The sequence below is a fragment of the Chrysemys picta genome, chromosome 4 (genome assembly GCF_011386835.1).
Source record: "Chrysemys picta bellii isolate R12L10 chromosome 4, ASM1138683v2, whole genome shotgun sequence".
NCBI lineage: Eukaryota > Metazoa > Chordata > Testudines > Emydidae > Chrysemys > Chrysemys picta.
The window spans coordinates 32,718,794-32,735,383 of NC_088794.1; the positions used below are offsets into that span (position 1 = coordinate 32,718,794).

The window sequence follows — 16,590 nt, forward strand, 5'->3', positions numbered from 1 at the left end:
AGCAGGTCTTTGTTTCAGAATTCAGGGGTATCATTAACTTGAAAAAACGAAAACAAAATAACTTCTTGCTCATCCATCTAGGTAACATGCTGAATCGCTTCTACGAAAATCTGGGATCATCTTTTAAAGGACCAGACTCCCTCCATCCTTGAATTATTATTTTTTTTTTGAATTTTTTTTTTGGTCCCCTTAAGTCCTTCTTGTAAATTAATCCTGATTATTGCCTGCATGAAGTGTGCAAAACCTATTTCATCTTCTCAGTCTGTTGATATTGATGCTTTGATGGTCTGTGTCTCAGTATATTGCTCCATTTCAGTGATGGATGTGATGCAGCTGGGTTATAATGTCCTTTTAGGATTATATAGTACCTTTCATCATGAAGGATCCCCAAGTATTTTTCACACATGGAAATGGCTTCACTTTCAACTTACAAGCAGCCACTTCAGTGATGTATCACAAGCAGATATTTAGTTGTCTACAGCAACACCATACAACTTTTTGGGACAAGAAATCCAAATAACTACTGTAACCCACCCAGTGTCATCTTTATTTGTATAGGTTCCGAGTCAGGACAGCATCTGAATATATGTATAATGCTGTCATGATGAAGGTCAGTCTGATTCAGATATTTGCTCTGTGTAGTGCTTAGTGGTCTGGGACAGAAAGAGGTAAGGCCTTGGAGTAAATTTTAGACTTTTTATTTGCAGTGGGTGGTGTTTGGTCAACTGGTGTATGAGGTTCTGTATTCGGACCTTTGCTATCGTTGGGATTCATAGGGATTGATGCAATTTTGAATTCTGTGTCCATGCGGAAGCAATAGTTACAGAAGGACTTTAGAAAGGAAACAAATGAGAAAATGTGGATGTAACTTTTTTTAAATTTCATACCTTTTGCTTGTAAGACTGGTTTATTTGTTAGAAAAATTTATGTCAGAAGCCTCTGCTTAAGGAAATTTCAATTACTGGGAGAGGAAATGAATTGCTTCTGCCATTAGTGTTATTGCATCAGTGAGGGCTAGACGGGCCCATTCCTAATGAAGACTGTATTTTGGAAATTGATTTTTTTCTCTGTAAACTTTCTCTCCTGTGAGATGTAATTGGTTGATAAAACATTTCTTTTTTGATTAAATTCATTTTTTATTTAATCTAGTAGCTACTTGGTTACAAGATATTTATGTATTGTTTAACTTTGGAAGATGCTTGGAAAACAGCTGGTCTCTGCAATTTGAAACCTACTAGGTGTTCACTAAAGGTGTTCATTCAGCTCTCCGTTAATTAACTTTCCTACCTGTCCTGGGACTCTCAAAAAGATTCTTTGAGGCTTGTGGACACGTTGGATCATAGCTTCATGTGACATCACTAATAAAGTGCTTCAAGTAGCTTGTCTGGGACTTCCAACAAAGTGAGGATTTAATATTCTTGATTTTTCAAATAAGAACCTCTTTCACCCCCTTGTTAATTGTTTGAGATCATCTTTGTACATTGAAAAGGGTAAACCAAATGTTGTTTTTTGCTTTTTAGTTCCTCTTAAAAACTCTGACAATGGCTCCAGGCAGAGGATGGTCGCTTAACAAAAAAACAAACCACTAATCCCAGGAAGAGCTGATATACAAATCTGTCATTGGGGGTGTGGGAGAGTAGAATCTGAAAGTCTTGCACTCAAATACCATGTTTGAAATGGATGCATGTTGATGATCAATATTTATGCAAACTAGTATCGCACTTTGAGTGTATACCCAAAGAAACTCTTACCAGGAACTGATGTATTTTATTTTATTATACCCATTTTAAACACACATTGTGTAGGTTCAGTGTCATGTAGAGAGTTTGGCCATAATCTAACTCAAATGGTAAGGAGAGGGACATATTGTGGCCAAGAATGGCCATGCAGTGTGCTTACAGGCTGAGACAAGGCATATTTCAGCTGTGCTATAGGACCCAATATGCATTCAACTGAGGCAGTTTAATGTGGTAGCTCACCGGTCGTTTCCATAGGATGAAGTGGCATGTGTAGGGATCTAGAATGGAAACCAGGCTGCTGATCATAGGCTAAGATTAGAGCCAGGCTGCAGTCCACCTTGTATGAGGTCTTACACAGGGACTTGTGGGCTCATAGGGTGAAGCTGCCTATTGTATTACAGTAGGCACTCAGACACTTCACTGCTGAATGGAGTATAAGTACCTACATAGACGAGCAATAAATGGTACATTAAAATAAATCTGTTGTAGTGATTTGAAGTAAGAATTTTGGAAATCTAGCTGCTTCTTGGCAGTAACCTTTGTGCCTTTCAGTCTTAATTGCATAATCCCCACCACTGTAGTACCTGAGCACCTCATGATCTTCAATGTATTTGTCCACACAACACCCCAGTGAGTGCTACTATCCCTGTTTTACAGATGGGGACCTGAGCCACAGAGAGACTAAGTGACTTGCCCCCGGTCACCCAGGAAGTCTGTGGTGGAGCTGTGAATTGAACCCTGGTCTCCCACGTCAGTGCCTTAGCCCTGTGGTTCTCAACCTTTCCAGACTACTGTACGTACCCCCTGTCAGGAGTCTGATTTTTCTCTTGTGTGCCCCCAAGTTTCACCTCACTTTAAAATGACTTGCTTACAAAATCAGACATAAAAAGACAAAAGTGTCACAGCGCACTGTTACTGAAAGATTGCTTACTTATTTTTACCATATATTTATAAAATAAATAATTTGGAATATAAATACACCTTTACCCTGATATAACACGACCCGCTATAACACAAATTCGGATATAATGCAGTAAAGCAGTGCTCCGGGGAAGCAGGGCTGCGCACTCCAGTGGATCAAAGCAAGTTCGATATAGCGCGGTTTCACCTATAACGTGGTACGTTTTTTTTGGCTCCCGAGGACAGCGTTATATCGGGGTAGAGATGTATTCTACTTGCATTTAGTGTATAGTATATAGGGCACTATAAACAAGTCATTGTCTGCGTGAAATTTCAGTTTGTACTGACTTCGCTAATGTGTTTTATGTAGCCTGTTGTAAAACTAGGCAAATATCTAGATGAGTTGATGTACCCCCTAAAAGACTCCTGTGTACCCCAGGGGTACATGTACCTCTGGTTGAGGACCACTGGCAGTAGACCATGCTTCTCATTCTTTTACAGCAAAAGAGGAGAGGCAAGCAGCATTTTCGCAGGACGGATCTGTGCAGGAAGCCAACATAATATACATCCAAAAGTCCCTTTAGGTGCTGGGTCCCGGTTTAGCATGTGATAAGCATCCCAAAGTGAAGTCTCTGAGCACAGCTCCCAGAAAAGCAGTTCCATGTGTACATCTGTGTAGCTAGCACTAAAGCGTTATTGAGGGCAGTGTTTGCAACACTGTGTGTGTGTGTGTGTGTGTGGTGTGCGCGCTTGTGGAAGCTTGGCAGAGGAATGCACATGTACTGTGCAGGCAACTAGGCACAGAAATAGGTGCACATGACACACTTGAAACTTATGTAAATATACACACCATTACCTTCGCTATGCAAATATGGAGGGAACTACATTCAGTGGCACCTTTGCATTATTTTCTGTTTAAAACCACATGAGCAGCCTCTATATTGGCTGGTCAGCAGCAGCTCTGACTGAGCATTGTTAAATTTAATTACGATTTGCATGGTAGGCGTAAGCCTTGAAATTAAGGCAATGTAAGCGATCTGCATGAAAACCTTTGCCCATGCATGGCTGAATTAGAACAACTAACTGAGCAACAATTTAAAAGAGCTAAGTGTGTATAGCTTGATTTTAATTTTTAAGAGTTAAGGTATAGATCTCTCATTAGAGAAGTTTCTAAATGAGAAATATTCAGTCAACTCCAGAATTTCTACTTTTACACTTTAAACTCTGTAGCTGATGTTCATTACAGCATTGTTTCTATGTGGGGAATAACTGCATCTTCAACTTACACGAAAAATCAAACTGTTTGCTTTATTGGTTTTGTAAAATACCACATGCTGCTTGTATCTGGTACACTTGGCTGCTTCACATCTTCCACTGTTTGGATGGTGTATATAAAGGGAATTCATTGTAATTTGTCTCAAATTAGGCTCCCGAGCTCAGATGAGTTTGAGGTCAGGCTTCAAGTTTGATTGAAATTGGTGGGAAAGGTGCTACCCCTTTAAGATTTAGGTGGGCATAGTCTGGCGTTGCAGGAGGATGCCCATGCAATATCAGGATGGTGATCTCTAGTACCATATGGTGTCCAAAGCTGCTGGTTGCTTGATAGATGGAAGCTGGAAGCAGTAATGCTTGGAGCTTGCACAATTCTGTGGAAGGGGATATTCAAGAGAGTGAGTACAGAGATCCAGATACAGCCTATCTGGTGCTTCAGATCACTGCCTTGGGGAGGTGTGCCCCAGGGATGAAGGGAGGGGAGGAGGAAGGCGGTGCACAGGCCTTGTTGGGGCATGGGAAAGGGATGGGGGCTCATCTCAGTTGTTGAGTAGCTCAGCCATTTTTTGGCTCCAGGAAGGTGAATAGAAGAGGGAAATGCGCATACAAATATACAGCATGTACAAAAAGCCAAGACTTAGACAAATGGGCTACAAACAGTTTTACTGGTGACAAATTGTCTGATGTTGCAGTTGTTAAGATGCGGGAAGGAACAGCTTTCTATTCCAACCTATTGGTGCCAAAGGATTTGTTGAGCAGTATTCCAGGTTTAATTCCCTTTCAGTCGGTTGTCATAATAAATAACATGGTGTGAACATCTAATCCTTGCTGCAGGGCACTTATTCTGTTGTGTGCTCTGCCCCAGCAGTTACCTAATAACGCAATGCAGACAGTTGAAGTGCAGAGCTCCTGTAAATTGTCTGAAGCCTACAAGAAATACCTAGCACTGAGGAGGAGGCTGTTATAAGTGGCTGAGTATAAATTGACCGAGAGCTAGAAGTGATGCCTTCTATGACACATACCTCAGTTAGTTCCTCCACAGTTTCATATAGAACTTAATTTTTTCAGTGAAGGTCTTTTCATTTATTATTAGTGAATCTGCCTGTGAGATTTTCCCTCTAAATACAGTGTACCATTTCATGTCTGCCACACTACTACAGCCCCCTGGAGCTGAGCCAGTGGGCCGGAGGCAGGGACACAGAATCCATCTGCCATTCCAAGGGCATACAGGGCCTGCCTAGAGGTTGCCAGGTGTCTGGTTTTCAACCAGAAAGTCCGGTAGAAAAGGAGACTTGACAGTGTCGGGTCACCTGAGTAACTGTCCACAATCTGTTACCCCGCTGGGCACTGTTCCCTCTAGTTTTTCCCACACATGTGCAGAATGAACTTTGTGCACAACAATATAGAGGTGATGTGTGACACATCACCTCCATATTGGTGCACATAACCAAATTCATGTGGTGGGGGTAGGGCCGAGGGGCTCAGGGCTGGGGCAGAGGATTGGGGTGGGGGGGGGGTGAGGGCTCCGGGGGGCGTACGGATGAGTGGCTGAGGGTTGGGGTGCGGGGGGGGGTTCTGGGGTGGGGTTGGGAATGAGGGGTTTGGGGTGCAGGCTGCCTGGGGGCTACGCTGGGGAGAGAAGACTCCCTTCCCCCTCCTCCCCCCCAGCTGTCTCCCCTGCAGCAGCACCTGGTCTGGGGGGGAGGGAGAAGCGCCTCTCCCCCGGCCGTGGCAGGTCTGTGCTGGGGCTGGCGGGGAGACGTGTCCCGCCCTGCTGTGGCCCTGAGTCCCTTCCCTCCCCATCGCGCCCCTGAGCCTCTGCATGGGGCTTAATAGGCAGCTGCGTGGCTGTGCAGCATAGAGGGAACTTAACCGCTGGGAGGGCAGGAAGAACAGCTGCTGCTGGAGCTGGAGAAGCACTTTAGGGCCCTACCAAATTCACGATTCACTTTAGTCAATTTCACAATCATAGGATTTTAAAAATAGTAAATTTCATGATTTCAGCTATTTAAATCTGAAATTTCATGGTGTTGTAATTGTAAGGATCCTGACCCAAAGAGGAATTGTGGGGGGGGGGGGGTTGCAAGGTTATTGTAGGGGGGGTGTTGCAGTACTGCTACCCTTACTTCTGTGCTGGTGGTGGCGGCGCTGCCTTTAGAACTGGGTGGCTGCTGGCCAGGAGCCCAGTTCAGAAGGCAGAGCTGCCTCTAGTAGCAGCACAGAAGTAAGGATGGCATGGTGTGGTATTGCTGCCCTGATATCTGCGCTTCTGCCTGCAGAGCTGGACCCTCAGTCAGCAGCCGCCACGCTCTGGCCGCCTAGCTCTAAAGGCAGCGCAAAAGTAAGGGTGGCAATACCACAACCTCCCCCTAAAATTACCTTGCAATCCCCATGCAACTCCCTTTTGGGTCAGGATCCCCAATTTGGGAAACGCTGGCCTCACCCATGAAATCTGTTATAGTATAGGGTAAAAGCACATAAAAGACCAGATTTCATGGGGGGAGACCAGATTTGATGGCTGTGAATTTTGGTAGGGCCCTACCCATAGCACACTGCTGTGGAGATACTGGGCTGCTCTAGAGTAGCTCAGTGAGACTGGTGCAAATTACAGAAGCCCCAAGGTACTGTAATTTATGAGAAGGGCCATTTGGGCCCATGGAACAGCCCAGGAGCCAGAGGGTGTCTAAAGGTGTCATAAAGTGCAGAAACTCTACCTACATTAGCATTTTTGTTAGAAGTTTCTCTCTCAGATCTTAGCAAACACCAGTTCCTGGTCATCCACTAGGACTGCCCTGTGCTCTTGATCTCCAGGGTGTGTTAAGTTTCTGGAGCCTGAATGGAGTCCAGTCACTCTTGAGGTCCCTCCGGGCACACTCAGAGCTCAGATCTTCTACGAGTGTTGGAATTAACTGTCCAACCTTCTAGCCCCACTGGGCGCAGCACTGACCCTTCAGACTCCCCAGTTCTTGAATCCACCCTTCTCCCAGAGAGGGTGTGAAGCTTCTGGTTTAGTTTAATTCTCTCAGGGGCACATGGCAGTTGTGAAGCAGTCCACACACTTTGTACAGTCTGTTATGTTCTTTATATTTAATTGTGTGAAGCACAGGAGAGTGCAAATCACACTGTTAACCCATAGGATAAATATACCCCAGTATTATGAGGGTGAGGAAGTTAGATTTGGACATACTAACTAGCTCGGTGGGCTACACACACACAAAACAATAAATGTCCCTAAATGCAATGTCCCTCATTTGCTTACCCTTCCCTTGGGAGATCATCTGTGTTTAGGCAGGCAGGGTCTTTCACCCCATTACCTATCCTCATCTTCCTCTAGTGCAAGATGGCTCTCACTCCCAGTCTCTCCCCTGCACCTCAGTTCTTTATAGACTCCTGCTGGGGTCACCAACTTCTTTTTTTTTTTTTTTTTTTTTTTCTTTTTTCCCCCTCCTCCAAAGCCAGGTCTACACTACAAATTTACATTGGCGCAGCTGCGCCAGTGTAGCACGTCTGGTGAAGATGCTCTGAGCTGACCGGAGAGAGCTCTTCCGTTGGTTAACTCCATTTCCGTGAGCAGTGGTAGCTGTGTTGGGAGGAAAAGCTCTCCCGCTAACGTAGTGCTGTCTACACAGGGGATTATCAGTTCAGTATAACAACAATACTCAAGAATGTGGATTTTTCACATTCCTGTGTGATATAATTATACTGAAGTAAGTACGTACTGCTGTAGACGAGTGGTTCTCAAACTAGGGCCTCCACTTGTTCAGGGAAAGCCCCTGGTGGGCTGGGCCAGCTTGTTTACCTGCCGCGTCCGCAGGTTTCGGCCAATCGCAGCTCCCACTGGCCGCGGTTCACCGCTCCAGGCCAATGGGGGCTGCAGGATGCAGCGCGGGCCGAGGGACATGCTGGCCGCTCTTCCTGCAGCCCCCATTGGCCTGGAGCGGTGAACCGCGGCCAGTGGGAGCCGCGATTGGCTGAATCTGCAGACATGGCAGGTAAACAAGCCGGCCCGTGAGGGGCTTTTCCTGAACAAGCGGCGGCCCTAGTTTGAGAACCACTGCTGTACACCAAGCCCTGGCAATATCCCATTACTTCCAAACCTCCCTTCAGGAAAGAGGAGAAAGTATCTTCTCCCAACTAAAGCAAACCCACTGTCCCAAGGTATTTTACTTCCAATAGACAATCATTGCATGCTGATCACTCCTCTTTGTCTCTGGTCTGGCAGAGACTTGAGACAAACTGGCTAATTCAGGGTGGAGCCACACACATATAGGCTTTCTGTTACATAATGTCCTGATAAAATTTCATAAAATCATCCACAATTCAGAAATGGCACAGAGAGAACCCCCAATTTTGTCACAGCTTCAAGTTCGCATTAGATTTTAAATGCATGAAAAATACAATCCTGTTGCAACACCCAAGTGTCTTTAACAGTTAATACGTTTTCAGTAATTGACTAGATGTATAAAAACAGCAGGGTAAAATGATGATTGATAAAACTTACTGTTGGAATTTATGTGAAACTGCAATGTACTGCAAATGAATACTTCTCTAAAAGGCTTGGTTTTACTACAATCGTAAGAAAATGAGAAGACGGAAGGTCCTAGCCAGAGGCAAAGATTTTTAGCAAGACTACAAGAATAATTAGGTGAGGCCTGCTGACCTACATTCAGTCTTCCCCTGTGGTAAGAAATGCACTCAGTTTGAACAGTAATGATCAGATGTCAGATTTTGTAGGACTTTGAGTCATCCTTTCCCAGGGTCTACTCTAAATATAGAGCTGGCAGTGTTGCCAACTCTCATGATTTTGTCATGAGTCTCATGGTAATTATTGTTTTCCTTAAAGCCCCAGGTCCTGGAGTCAAGCGGATATGTAATGATATCCGCTCCATTCTTAAAGAAAAAATAAGTTTCTAGTAGGGCTCTCAAGCAATTAAAAAAATTAATCGCAATTAATCACGTGATTAAATAGAATACATTTATTTAATATTTTTGGATGTTTTCTACATTTTCAAATACGTTGATTTCAATTACAACACAGAATACAATGTGTACAGTGCTCACTATATTTTTGATTACAAATATTTGCACTGTAAAAAACAAAAGAAATAATATTTTTCAGTTCCCCCATACAAGTACTATATTGCAATCTCTTTATTGTGAAAGTGTAACTTACAAATGTTGATGGTTTTTGTTACATAACTGCACTCAAAAACAAAATAATGTAAAATTTTAGTACCTGCAAGTCCACTCAGTCCTACTTCAGCCAATCACTCAGACAAACAAGTTTGGTTACAGTTTGCAGGAGATAATGCTACCCACTTCTTGTTTACAATGTCACCTGAAAGTGAGAGCAGGCATTCACATGGCATGGTTGCAGCCAGCGTCACAAGATATTTACGTACCAGATGTGCTAAAGGTTCATATGTCCCCTCATGCTTCAGTCACCATTCCATAGGACATACGTCCATGCTGATGATGGATTCTGCTCGATAACGATTCAAAGCAGTGTGGACCGACACATGTTCATTTTCATCATCTGAGTCAGATGCCACCAGCAGAAGGTTGATTTTCTTTTCTGGTGATTTGGGTTCTGTAATTTTCTCATCAGAGTGTTGCTCTTTTAAGACTTCTAAAAGCATGCTCCACAACTTGTCCTTCTCAGATTTTTGGATGGCACTTTAGATTCTTAAACCTTGGGTCAACAGCTGTAGCTATTTTTAGAAATCTCACATTGGTACCTTCTTTGCGTTTTTTGTCAAATCTGGTGTGAGTGTGTTCTTAAAATGACCATGTGCTGGGTCATCATCCGAGACTGCTAAAACATGAAATACATGGCAGAATACAGGTAAAACAGAGCAGGGAACATACAATTCTCCCCCACGGAGTTCAGTCACACATTTGATTAATGCCTTATTTTTTTAACGAGCATCATCAGCATGGAAGTATGTCCTTTGGAATGGTGGCTGAAGCATGAAGGGGCATACGAATGTTTAGTGTATCTGGCACGTAAATATTTTGCAAAACCAGCTACAAAAGTGCCATGCGAATGCCTGTTCTCACTTTCAGGTGACGTTGTAAATAAGAACCAGGCAGCAGTGTCCCCCGTAAATGTAAACAGACTTTTTTGTCTTAGCGATTAGCTGAACAAGAAGTAGGACTGAGTGAACTTGTAGGCTCTAAAGTTTTACATTGTTTTGTTTTTTAATACAGTTTCTTTTGTTTATTTGCACTGTAAAAATGATAGTGAGCATGTACACTTTGTATTCCGTTATAATATAAATCAATATATTTGAAAATGTAGAAAAACATCCAAAAATATTTAATAAATTTCAATTGTTATTCTATTGTTTAACAGTGCAATTAATTACGATTAATTTTTTGAGTTAATTGCGTGAGTTAACTGCAATTAATCAACAGCCATAGTTTCTAGTCCTTGTGGGTGTGGAGAGCTTCAAAATGTAGCCCCAGTGCATCCTATAGCCTCAAAAAGCAGAAGGCAAATTAAAAAGAACACCAAATCCATTATTTTTACATAATCTCATGATTTTGTTGCGGTTCTCTGGTCATGCATAGATCGAAAAACAATTTTTGCATGGTTTGCCAACTCCTGGACAAAGCACCTCTTTCAAATGTAACTACTATGCTCCCAGCACAGACTGACCACTTGCCAGTGCTGGGCATAGTGTTGACCTTGGGATACAAGTATAAACCCCAGATAACCGTAAGGAACCACTTGCACTCTGGATGAGAGAGCTGGAAAGGCTGAAACTTATTACCCAGGAGCCAGGGGAGATGAGCTTTTAAAAGGGTACAATAGGTCTCTGGTTTTGTTTAAATAAATTTAATACTGCTCAGTTGACATCCCTGAAGATTGAAGTCCTCTGGTTCAGTAGTTTTCAATCTTCTTTTCATTTGCGGACCCCTAAAAAATTTCAAATGGAGGTGTGGACCCCATTGGAAATCTTAGGCATGCTCTGCCAACCACAGGTTGAAAACCACTGCTCTAGTTATTAAAGAGCACCTACAAAATTTTGGTATCAGCAGTGCAAGCTTCCTCCATTGTTGTCCTGCTAGTGTGCCTTGCTTTCCACCTGTCTTTAAGGCTCAGAGAACTATCTTTCTATCCCCATTCACTCCTTGGCCTTTCGCTGTGACTGCTGATACAGATCTTGCACAGTACAAATTGTGAAGCCATCTACTGGCATCTGGAGTAGGAATACTACAGTATTCCATGTCCAGTGGCTTTTGATGGCCTACAAGGACTTCTGGTCTCTCTCAAGCTGGGCCAGGCTTGAGCTGGTGACCTAGAATGGGAAAGAAGGTTACCAATCACCTAAGACAAACAGTCTCCTAAAAAATATCTCTCTGGAGTTTCCTTTGACAAACTTGCTTGGGGATTTTTAATTATTTTCTCAAGGAAGACTTTTGTGAGGCAAAGAGATTTCATAGCCGCTGAATATCTTCCTCACATGATTCTATCCTAAAAGGACTATGGTGGTGGCTTTTGGTTTTCAGTAGTCAACTACAGGGTGGGAAGAGACCTCACAGTATGTTTGTTCTCTGATAGTGAATAAGTGTTGCAATGTATGGGACTCTGTTTGATTCTCCGAGCTGCATGTTAGGCTTTTCCCCATAAAGCAGTTGTAGAAATGTTGCTACCGAATATGTGGGATTTCATCACTGCCTGGCTGCGTTTAACCTTCCTAGCCCTTTTCTATTTCCATGTGTGCAGACATTACAGCTGCAGCCTGGATGCGGGGCAGTAGGTGATGTTTGCCACGCTGGAAGCGCACAGGATGCATTAATGCAAACTATGCCTCTTTTTCTAATTATCCCTAGTTTCACTTCAGCTATACCCATTCCAGCTGTCATGTTCCTGCTTCTCTGCAACATGCTGTTATGGCCCTGAAGGGCAAAATGTACGGTGACCTTTTCAAAACAGCATGACATCTCTGAGTAGGCATAGCTGAAGAAATTACAGCACCGTTCTCTGTTTTAAGACAGACATTTCTTTATAATGGGTACTACTTTCAGTAAGGTTTTCCGTTGGTTCATTCTTGTAATTGTTGTTCCTGTGGAGTTTTTGTTATCCTTGCATAGACTGTGTCATAGAATCATAGAATATCAGGGTTGGAAGGGACCTCAGGAGGTCATCTAGTCCAACCCCCTGCTCAAAGCAGGACCAATTCCCAACTAAATCATCCCAGCCAGGGCTTTGTCAAGCCGGGCCTTAAAAACCTCCAAGGAAGGAGACTCCACCACCTCCCTAGGTAATGCATTCCAGTGCTTCACCACCCTCCTAGTGAAATAGTGTTTCCTAATATCCAACCTAGACCTCCCCCACTGCAACTTGAGACCATTGCTCCTCGTTCTGTCATCTGCCAACACTGAGAACAGCCGAGCTCCATCCTCTTTGGAACCCCCCCTTCAGGTAGTTGAAGGCTGCTATCAAATCCCCCCTCATTCTTCTCTTCTGGAGATTAAACAATCCTAGTTCCCTCAGCCTCTCCTCGTAAGTCATGTGCTCCAGACCCCTAATCATTTTTGTTGCCCTCCGCTGGACTCTTTCCAATTTTTCCACATCCTTCTTGTAGTGTGGGGCCCAAAACTGGACACAGTACTCCAGATGAGGCCTCACCAATGTCAAATAAAGGGGAACGTTCACGTTCCTCGATCTAGTGGCAATGCCCCTACTTATACAGCCCAAAATGCCGTTAGCCTTCTTGGCAACAAGAACACACTGTTGACTCATATCCAGCTTCTCGTCCACTGTGACCCCTAGGTCCTTTTCTGCAGAACCGCTACCTAGCCATTCGGTCCCTAGTCTGTAGCCGTGCATGGGATTCTTCCGTCCTAAGTGCAGGACTCTGCACTTGTCCTTGTTGAACCTCATCAGGTGTTTTTTTTTTTTTTTTTTTTTTTTTTTTTTTCCCAATCCTCTAATTTGTCTAGGTCCCTCTGTATCCGATCCCTACCCTCCAGTGTATCTACCACGCCTCCTAGTTTAGTGTCATCTGCAAACTTGCTGAGAGTGCAGTCCACACCATCTTCCAGATCATTAATAAAGATATTAAACAAAACTGGCCCCAAGACCGACCCTTGGGGCACTCTGCTTGAAACCGGCTGCCAACTAGACATGGAGCCATTGATCACTACCCGTTGAGCCAGACGATCTAGCCAGCTTTCTATCCACCTTACAGTCCATCCAGCCCATACTTCTTTAACTTGCTGGCAAGAATACTTTGGGAGACTGTATCAAAAGCTTTGCTAAAGTCAAGGAATAACACATCCACTGCTTTCCCCTCATCCACAGAGCCAGTTATCTCATCATAGAAGGCAATTAGGTTAGGCACGACTTCCCCTTGGTGAATCCATGCTGACTGTTCCTGATCACTTTCCTCTCCTCTAAGTGTTTCATAATTGATTCCTTGAGGACCTGCTCCATGATTTTTCCAGGGACTGAGGTGTCAGCATAGCTAGGCTGGCATAGCTCCCTAGTGTAGATGCAGTGTACGCCAACAGGAATTTTTCTGCCAGTGGAGGAATGCCACCTCCCCAATAACATTAATTAAGTACTCTTCTCTCAGGAGAGCTGTGTCTACTCTGTTTTTTTTGTTGGCATGGCTATGTTGCTAGGGGGTGTGGCTTTTTTGCATGTCTGGTTGATATAGCTATGTCTGTATACATTTTACCTGTGTAGACCATGCCAAAATGAAATCCCAAAGGATTGTCGTTGTCCCAGAGAGTGAATCTGTGCTGTTGCTCATCTCTACTCCAAGCTCAAAACTGAGGCTGGACCTGCCTCATTGGTCTTGTGTGTGTCTTACTAACATAGTCATGAATCTGATGCTTGGCGATTTTCATCTTGACGCTCTGCACTGGCTGCCAAACTCTGCCCTCATGCAGCTCCCTGCAGAAGACCAATAGCTTTGCTTCATCTACTGCCCGTACAGCAACCTAAAGTGAGACAGTGGGGCTGGAGCAGAGGAAGGGTTCCAGATCCTTTTGCATAATACACTTTGGTTTGATATGGTGAGAAAGGGAAAGAGAGTCTATCTGAAATATTCCATAGAAGGGGGTTTTATACTGTGCACATCACTGTCGTATCTGAGCACCTTCTGCATAAAATCATTAGCAAGGGCCAGCTCCTTAGTAGAGGTCATTGTGTTTCTGACACTTTTGGGGTCTACTGAGGGTAGGAGTTCTGGTTTAATTTGGAGGGGAGGGGAGGGATTGAAGTGTGTGTCAGTGTTCTTAAAACAAAATCTTTCAGTACGACTGAAAAGAGAATATCCATGGGGAAAACGGGGGAGTGCTAAAATCTTGACACAAATCATGGTGAATTTCCATTTTCAATAAGTTTTCAGCCCTTGTTGTTGCAAAGACAGGTGTGAAAATGTTAACAGACTTGCTAGGTTGAAAGCTTGTCCCTAATCTTTTCATAAAGATCACAGGTTATTTAAGGTCACTTCCCTGCACTCACCCTCCCTTCCACCCCAGATCTTGCTGTTGAGTCTATGTAGCTCATGTCTGGAGATCTCTAGATTCTTGGGTGGGCTCAAAGCTGTTACAGCTGGAAATAGCATTCCACCATATTACTGCCCATCTTCAGACCCCAAATTATTTGTGCGATTGTCCAAATAAAGTTTATATGTACAGACCCAAGCACAAGTATCTGGCATCCCCTCTACCGTAGCAGGAGGAGGTATGCAAATAGATACAGGTATATTTAAATAACACGCCTACTGTGTGTGTGTGTGTGTGTGTATTATATAATCAATGTTTATATGTGAATTTGAGGAGTACCCTACAGAATCCTTTTGTTAATCCTCCCAAGATTGCATGGGCCAGTCCTGTAAGTGATGGTGTGATCACAGTATATAGGCCTTCCCGACACAGATCCCAGCAACTACTAGATGTATTTCCCTTCTAAGAGCATGGTGCAGCCACAGTCCTCTTGCTACCCTGTTCTTTCCGTATGGTGGTGGAATCCATAGAGCAGTTCACTGTGGTAGATTTTTCCCTCCCACCCCCATGAGCTGAATAGACTGCAGCATATAAAATGCAGCCCAGTCCCATTAAGGAGGGTAAAACATTCAAAGATTGTGAAACTGTGAATTCCATTCTGTCAGCTTTGCTGCTGGGTAAATATAGGAGAGAGAGAGAGGAGGGCATAGGTTCATCAAGTGACACTAGAAAGATCCCTGTACCTGGGATGTGTCTATCTTGTAGACTACTCTGCCCTCCCCCACTGCTCAGGATTGCTCATAGTAGGATAACTGGAACAGTGTGTGGGGAGAGATTGAGATATGCAGCCTTTTACCTCCAGCTCAGTGGTCTGTGTACAGCCAAAGTGTATAAGGACCATGGCTGTTTCCTCCAGCCAGCTGGTCTGTTTGCTTAAACCGGTGTCCATGTCGTATAAGCTATCCCTGGTACTAATTGTGACACCCTTGTTGGCATCTTTAGCAGAGCCCAATGAATGAATGGGTGCCTAAGCTGGACTTGTGCCTTGCTTCTAGAGCTGGTCCTTCGAGGTCCGGTTCTGAGTGGGATGAAGGAAGCATTTGCAGCTGCTTCTGCCTGTGTAGTTCCTCTAGTGAGGATAAAGGGCTTGTCTATGTGCAGGGTGATACTGGCTTAACTGACTGCAATTTCAAACAGTGCAGAGGCTGTGTGAAGTCTCTTATGTTGGTTTGAACCAGGCTTATTTTGGTTTAGCTATTTAGGGTTAAGCTAACCCGAAATAAGCCACTCTTCAACTTAAGAGGATCCACACGGGTTTGCATTGAACTGTTGCAGATTTGTGTATAAACCACTCCAAAAACGGGCCTAATTTTCTGTTGCCTTCCTGTTTGTGCGTTCGCTGACCCTGGTGGGAGGGATAGCTCAGTGGTTTGAGCATTGGCCTCCTAAACCCAAGGTTGTGAGTTCAATCCTTGAGGGGGCCATGTAGGGATCTGGGGCAAAAAATCTGTCTGGGGATTGGTTCTGCTTTGAGCAGGGGGGTTGGACTAGATGACGTCTTGAGGTCCTTTCCAACCCTGATATTCTATAGCAGAAAGGGAACGTGAAACACCAATAAATCAGAAGGTAGCAGTTTATAGGCACTTTGTGCTGCTGTACACGGCTGTGTAAGGCACAAAGCGTTAGTGAATTAGACCCAAATAGTTTAATTTCCAGGTTTACCAGTTTGCATCTACAATGAGAATTAAATTCACTTTAGAAATGGGGGGAGGGAAGAATTGTGGAAGACAAAGGGGCGGGTAAGAATTGATAATACACACCCAATCTTTAAACTAGTTTGGCTAGCCCATGTACGCTGATACAATTTACAGACTATGCAGGGATTGGAGAACTTTTTTCTTTGCTACAAAGAATCTATAGCTGGATGAAAAGTATCTAGATGTCAACAAGGATTCATAGGTAGGGCCCTACCAAATTCACAGCTATGAAAAATTCATCACAGACCATGAAATCTGGTCTTTTGTGTGCTTTTATCCTATACTATACAAATTTCATTGGGGAGACTAGCGTTTATCAAATTGGGGGTCCTGACCCAAAAGGGAGTCGCAGGGGGGTTTGTGGTATTGCCACTCTTAACTTCTGCGCTGTCTTCAGAGCTGGCGGCCGGAGAGCAGCGGCTGTTGGTCGGGCGCCCAGCTTTGAAGGCAGCACC

The 16,590-nt window shown here is 44.0% G+C and overlaps 1 protein-coding gene across 6 annotated transcripts in view; it reads left to right on the top strand.

The window, feature by feature from the left end:
• LOC101950251 (uncharacterized protein C11orf24 homolog) overlaps positions 1 to 16,590 on the top strand; it is an 85,313-nt gene that overhangs the window by 33,410 nt on the left and 35,313 nt on the right. The window contains exon 2 of one of the 6 annotated variants that reach the window (XM_065591994.1): positions 2,397 to 2,532. The exons of the other annotated variants lie outside the window; for them this stretch is intronic. The gene's annotated coding sequence lies outside the window, so the exon portion shown is untranslated. The remainder of the gene's footprint in view (positions 1 to 2,396; positions 2,533 to 16,590) is intronic. 6 annotated transcript variants of the gene reach the window in all.